Consider the following 7,746-nt stretch of genomic DNA (forward strand, 5'->3'; position numbering starts at 1 on the left):
ATTATGTACTGTTTCACTATGAAATATTAAAATAAACATTCATAATTTGATTTCAGTTTTGGGTCTATATTTAATTAGGGTCTATATTTCTGGTTCTCTTTTCTGTCAGCAAGCGCTCCAGCACAGATAAATTTGGCACTACAACCTAGGGGTGTTCCGGATTCCGGAATTCCGGAATACTTCGGAATGAAAATCTTAATTCCGGAATCGGAATTAAAAATTTAGTTATTCCGGAATTCCGTAATGTCGGAATTTCGGAATTCCGTAATCTCGGAATTTCGGAATCCAGGAAGTTCATTCCGAAATTTCGAAATCTCTAAATTCCGGAATTTCGGAATTCCGAAAGTTCACCTTGAAATATCGGAATTCAGGAATCTCGGAATTCCGGAACTTCAGTCAGAAATTTCGGAATTTCCAAAACTCGGAATTCCGGAATCTCGAAACTTCAGCTAGAAATTTATGAATTCCAGAATATGAGGACTTCGGTTCAGCACTTCTGAATCTTTGAAATTTGAAATTCCCAATAACGGTACGTCGATCCAGCATATCGGAATCTCGGAATGCTGAAATGTCAACATCTGAAATCTTCAAGTAACATGATTATGAGATAGACATCAACACTCAGACAATGTAATGATGAAACTTACTCTTTTTTACTCATTGTCAGTGACGGCAATACTCCGTCTTTCTGCAGAACGAAAAGAGCTGAGCAGAAGGACTCATTGAACAAAGTGTAAAGACTGGTTCTTGTCTTGTTCATTTACTGGTTCATTTACTGGTTCTTGTCTTGTTCTAATGTTCTATCCAAGGCCAGGCTCTAACATGTTTATACATCGTTGCTAGCTGGGTCACTAGTGCAATACGGATAGAGTATCGACCAGTTTCTTCCCTGCGTGGCTTCAAAATGACATATAGAAAATGAAAAACTTAGAAACAGGGTGAAGCCATAGTTGCGAGTTTCGTATTCATTACCTATATATTGACTTGCACACTTGAGCCGATATTCACCCTCGTACTCCTTAATGTTTAGAAGCCAGGTTCTGGATACGTAGCTGAAATGCTCGTTCTGCGCATGAAGAGATTTTAGATTTTAGAAAGGCATACGACTCGGTTAGGAGAGAAATATTATACAACGTTCTTACAGAACTTGGAATACCGAGAAAGCTAATTAGATTAATTAAGATATGTTTAAATGAGTCCCAAAGTAAAGTCCGGGTAGGAAAATTTTTGTCCAAGAGCTTTCACGTCGAAAATGGCCTGAAACAAGGAGATGCGTTGTCGCCATTATTATTTAACTTTGTTCTGGAATACGCTATAAGGAAAATCAAAGATAGCAACCAGGGCCTACAGTTGAACGGTATTCACCAGGTTATCGCATATGCTGATGATGTAAATTTAATAGAGGATGATAGGAGAACAATAGAAAGAAATGCAGAGATCTTATTAAACGCTTACAGGGACATGGATTTAGAAGTAAATGCAGAGAAAACTAAATACATGGAAGTGTGTCGGGACCGTAATACGCAAAATTGTGGATGCGTTAAAATATTAAATAATACTTTTGATAAAGTGGATAGTTTCAAATATCTAGGATCAATATTAACCGAGGAAAATCATATTCACGAAGACATTAAATGTCGACTAAAAGCAGGGAATTCGTGTTACTATTCGGCGCAAAATCTCTTGTCCTCGCGAATTCTGTGGAGGAATTTGAAGCTTAAAATATATAAATCGATAATCATGCCTGTTGTTCTGTATGGTTGCGAAACATGGTCGCTTACACTGAGGGAAGAACATAGACTGAAAGTATTTGAGAACAAGATCGTGAGACGAATATTCGGACCCAAGAGGAATGGGAATGGGGAATGGCGGAAACTTCATAACGAGGAACTACATAATTTATACGGTCTACCCAACATTGTTAGGGTCGTCAAGTCTAGGAGGCTTAGGTGGGCAAGTCATGTAGCTAGAATGGTAGAAAGTAGAAACGCTTTCAAAATCTTGACTGGAAGACCAATCGGAAAACGACCATTAGGAAGATCTAGGCGCAGATGGGAGGACAATATTAAAGTGGATCTCGCAGAGATTGGAATACAAAGTAGAAACTGGATGTAGTTAGCTAAGGATAGAAGTCAGTGGAGAGCTTTTGTGAACGCGGCATTGAACCTCCGGGTTCCATAGGCCTTAGAATTAGTTAGTTAGTTTAGTCATATGTGTACCAAGTTTGGTTGAAATTGCTTCAGGTGTTCCAGAATTATGCTGGAACAAACATACATCCATTTTTATAAGACAAAGCATCGAGCTCTTCTCCAGAAGTACTGGAATAATATAATTAATACTTTATTTACATTGTATGAATTATAAACAACCTACATCATATTTGCTTAGTAGTGTTGAATTTGTAAACATATAAACGTTACCATAATGTGTCTCCGAAACTATATTTAAAATATCATAATGCATGTATTTAGCACACAATATATAGAGTCTACTATATTTCTCCTGCGGTCTCACTTATAGGACGACATAATCTCCAAACGAGTAGACACATGACTGGATACATGTTTTATGCCCCCACCACACAGTCGTTGATTTCATACTGTGCCTCGCAACAGCAGCTCGCAATTGTAGTGTAAAGCTAAGCATTCACAAGTGACATGGGGTGTAAAGGTAAGGAGACAACAGTCGAAGAGATAAATGTTGTAATTAATCTGTACAAACAACACAAACCCCTCTCCGAAATTGATAGTACAGTCAACAGAAGCAAAATCATGGTGTTCTCCATCATTCAGCGCTTCAAACAGACTAATAGTGTTGTGAATAAGCCGAGATACGCCGCTCCTTCTAAACTTACTACTAGAGACAGGAGCCAAACAAGCAGAATCCGGCATCTGAGATTAGAGGAAGTCTTGAACAATATTCTGGCACTGTGATGCACACAGGAACAGTTGGACGGGTTTTACATAGTGCCGGTTACAATGCCAGTTTTCCTACGAGGAAACCATGTGTCAATTGTGTGAATCAGAAAAAGAGTCTAAAATTTGTTAACCTGTATAGGGGAAGCCAACAGAATTCTGGGATCACGTTCTCTGGTCGGATAAAAACAAATTCTGCTTATACAAGGGTGATGGACGTGTTACAGTGTGAAGGCTATCAAATACAGCTAAGAACATAGCAGCTACAGTGAAACATGGAGGCAAGTGTGATGGTATGGGGATGTATGGCTTCATCAGGCGTTGGGGAACTGGTGCTCATAGATGAAATCATGGAAAAGTTTGAATACAAGAGAATTCTTGAAAACAATCTTAAGAGGAGTGCACAGAAGCTAGAATTGGGAAATGGTTATTACTTCCATCAGGACAATGATCCAAAGTATACTGCCGAAATTATGAGGCTTTGGATGGTGTATAACACTCCTCACACTTTGAAGATACCGACCAAATCACCAGATTTAAATCCTACAGAGAACATCTGGAACGAGCTCGAAGATCGTGTTAGGAAACATCACATTAGAAGTAAGGATCATCTGAAAGAACTTCTTCAGAGTGGAGAAATTTGAACTCTGCAGTCAGCACAAAAAAGTACAGTCATGTTAAAAAATTATCGTATGAGTTTTAATCCATAGAAAGGGGAACATAACTAATTACTATAGAGATGCCACATTGTCTTGATACTTAGTCTTCCTTTCCAAGCGCTGCTATCGGCTGAAGGAATTCCACTCTCTTTCGTCATCCGTAGAGCAATGTTGCCGCACTTCGGAACGCGAATCTTTCGGTCAGTACAGAACGTGCGAATTCTATACGATAGTTTCTTGTTTTTAAATCTGGCAATAGCGTAGACGACTGCAAGGTTCTCTCGCTCAGCAACAGCTCAACCCTTATTGGCTCAACGCGTGGGTGTGTCGAGGGTGTGAGCTTTAGTTCGCATTTTTGCCACGGCTCAAGACATATTGGCAGCATAATAGCTGTTCTCTGTTGAATGCTGATGTCCAGATGTAAACAAACTATTTTCATCCTTTCTGGTAGTGGAAATAAGTATCCGATGCTTTTCATGAGTTTATATATTTAGTAGAAGACTCAAATTTATTTTGTAGCAGTTGTAATTTTGTCTACTTTCTTTGCATATCTATAGAAATGATAAATCTAGTAAACATGTTTATGTTAGAATAATTATGTCTGACTCTGTACTTCGTGTTGATTTATGAATCCCCTGTTATACTAAGTCAGAGATGTGAAACAATGAGAAAATTTAGCTTATATTCAATAGTATTTTAAAATGTTTTTGGGACAATAGCTTTGTTCATGGACAGAAATATTAACTGCCCAGCATGCTCAGCGGTAAGATTATTTTGTATACAAATATTTTCTCGCTAATTTTGTTAATCTTGAAAGATGGTGGGAATGATTATTCCACCAAAGTAGTGGCTCTTCCTCCAAATCTGCATCCCTAAGGCTTAGGTACAGGTTCAATTATTCTATGTGACTGCCTTCTTTATCCTGTCACCAAATGTCCTTCGTTTTAGGCAACTGTCTAATCTTTTAGTACCAACATTCCCTCGATTATCTTTTTTAGGATTTCCTGCTGGAATAAGTCTCAACTTATACAGTACTCTACCTTTTGTTATCTCAATATTTTTACCCAAATTATCTTATTTAAACCTGAGATCTAAGAAAGCACAAATTTTCTACAGAATTCTGCTTCTTTCATCCTTCTCGAATCGCGATTTCAGAAGAGACAAAATTTCCATTTTCATGCTTCTTTCATCTTCTTTGAGGCTGCTTCTAAGATCTGTTCACTATCTCCCTCTTCAGTCAAAAAGTCATAGAATGAAAGATGTGTTTCCTGCGTACTTGCTTCATCTTGTTATGATATATCGTCTATCAGTTGAGATTCTTCGCCTTGAAAATCTTTTGAAATTTGTTCATATGATGGTCATATGTCCGACGCTGTAACAGATGTTTCTGCTGACATACTGTCACAAAGCATTTGTAAGGACGATAATAGTTAATAATTCTAATTAATAATCATAGTTAATAATTCTGTTTCTTCGTTCTGAAGGATAAGATTTTTATATATTGTTTGAGACAGAACTTTTGCTATTTCTTCTTGGCGTGTTAAAACTACCAGCATCAAAAGGAAAGTAAACAATCATCTTGTTGGCGTGCATGACGAAAGTATTTTACGCAGAAGGCCTAATGCATCTTACTCTTCTTGCAGCGCATGTCTCATTTTCCTGCTTTGACTCATAACACAGGCCTACAGAAAAAAAAAAAATTCTTGGTGCCTAAAAGTTTAGAGCTGATTTTAACTATGTGTGGGGCGCTGAATCCAATAATGTAAGCAGTTTTTTTCTATCAGCTCTACTTTGGTAGATACAGGCTACTGTACCAGTAGTGTTATTTACGTTACAATGTATGTGGAAGAAATATTACAATCCAAAATAAATATGTAAATTATAAATGATGTAACCACTATTTCTGCATGCTTCTTGCAATAGTATACAAAATAAGCAAAAGAAATACAAATATTCTCGTAATAACAAGTTTGAATATGATCTTATAAACTCTGCAACTCAAATAAATCCTACTGTGCTCTATAGAGATTTCTATTTGGAAGAACGGCGCTCTTTTCTCAATAGTGCTGCTATCTGTCGGTACTAAACGGAAACTAGTCATATAGTAGTTCCAGGAACGTCCACTAGATTGCATTGGTATTCTACTTGGCTAGTGGATCGTAGTTGTTGTCTTGCAGGTGGAGTGACATGTGGGAACATGTGAGTTTTGTTCTGAAATCATAACTTGTATCGCGTATACTAAGGCTTTATATTTAACATCCGTGTTAGTGGCCTAAACATAAAATGAGTTCAAGTCGAAGAAGTTGTGTTAACCATCCTGATGTGTTTTGCTACATATGTGGTGAGTACACATTTAAAGACAATAGAAAACATATCAGTGACTTTGTAAAAAAAAAAGCATATCATGCATATTTTGGTGTACGCCTAGGGGACCAAGATAAAACGTGGGCTCCACATATTGTGTGTAAAATGTGTACTGAACACTTGCGACAGTGGACAACTGGAAAAAGAAAAAGTCTTAAGTTTGGTGTTCCAATGGTTTGGAGGGAACCCACAAACCATGTTGATGACTGTTATTTCTGCCTGGTAAATGTTACGGGTATGAATAGAAATAACCGGAACAAGTGGACATATCCTGATCTGCCTTCAGCAAGACGTCCAGTTGTTCATTCCGATGAAATACCAATCCCAACGTTTCACCACTTGCCAGAGCTTTGTGAGACTGAAAACGAACGTAGTGAACATTCTTGTGACATGGATGATGGAAGTGACAGTGATTATGAGGGAATGTCAACAATTCCTCAACAGTTTAATCAAGATGAGCTAAATGATCTAGTTAGGGACCTTAATCTTTCAAAAGAATCGTCTGAATTACTTGCTTCCAGATTGAAGGAGAAAAACGTACTAGAACAAGGAACTAAAATCACATTCTACCGAACAAGGGAAAAGGAGTTTTTACCATTTTTCACTGAAGACACAAATCTCGTATTCTGTCACGATGTTAGAGGTCTCCTAGAACACATGGGTCTTCCAGAATACAATCCAGATGATTGGCGCCTGTTTATTGATAGCTCCAAGCGAAGTTTAAAATGCGTCCTTCTACACAATGGCAATAAATATGGCTCAATTCCAATCGCTCATTCAACACGACTGAAAGAAGAATATGAAGCAATTGCTTTGGTTATGGAAAAAATTAAATATCAGGACCATCAGTGGGTGATTTGTGTGGATTTAAAGATGGTGAACTTTCTTCTTGGACAGCAAAGTGGCTACACAAAATATCCTTGTTTTCTATGTCTGTGGGATAGCAGAGACAAAGCAAACCATTGGTCAAAAAAAGAGTGGCCGCAGAGAGACGACATGGTTGTTGGTAAGAAAAATATTATTAACATGCCTATTGTTGAGTGTGACAAAATCATTTTGCCACCTCTACATCTCAAGCTCGGTTTGATGAAGCAGTTTGTAAAGGCGCTAAATAAGGACGGGCCGTGCTTTGCTTACATGGGAAACAAGCTACCTCAGATCAGCACAGAAAAATTAAAAGCTGGAATATTTGATGGTCCCCAAATAAGACAACTCATGAAAGATCCGGCTTTCGTGGAGTCCATGAATGAGACTGAACGTAGAGCTTGGACCTCATTTGTAGAAGTTATCAAGAATTTCCTTGGCAATAATAAAGCTGATAACTATGTTGAGCTAGTGAACCAGATGCTTAATGCATTCCAAAAACTTGGATGTAATATGAGTATCAAAATTCATTACCTGCACAGCCATTTGGACCGTTTCCCAGACAACGTAGGCAGTCTGAGTGAAGAACAAGGTGAAAGATTTCACCAAGATATTAAAACAATGGAGGACCGCTACCAAGGAAGATGGGATGCCCATATGATGGCAGATTACTGCTGGAACCTAAAAAGAGACTGTGCAAAGAAACATTCAAGGATGTCACGAAAACGAAGCTTCCGAAGTGTTGAATAGATCGTTTTGAACAAATTATTTGATTTTTTATTCATAAAAACTATTATAAAATGTAGTTACAGAGTTATTATGTACTTGATGTTTGTGTTTATATGGTTTTCATTATTTTCAAAGTGTTCCAAATAACAGATTTAAATGTCATAGTTTTCTTTTCACTTACAGTAAAACAGCACCTATGCAATTTTCAACGTTGT

Source organism: Thermobia domestica, chromosome 11 (genome assembly GCF_964235325.1).
Source record: "Thermobia domestica chromosome 11, izTheDome1.hap1.1, whole genome shotgun sequence".
Lineage (NCBI taxonomy): Eukaryota > Metazoa > Arthropoda > Insecta > Zygentoma > Lepismatidae > Thermobia > Thermobia domestica.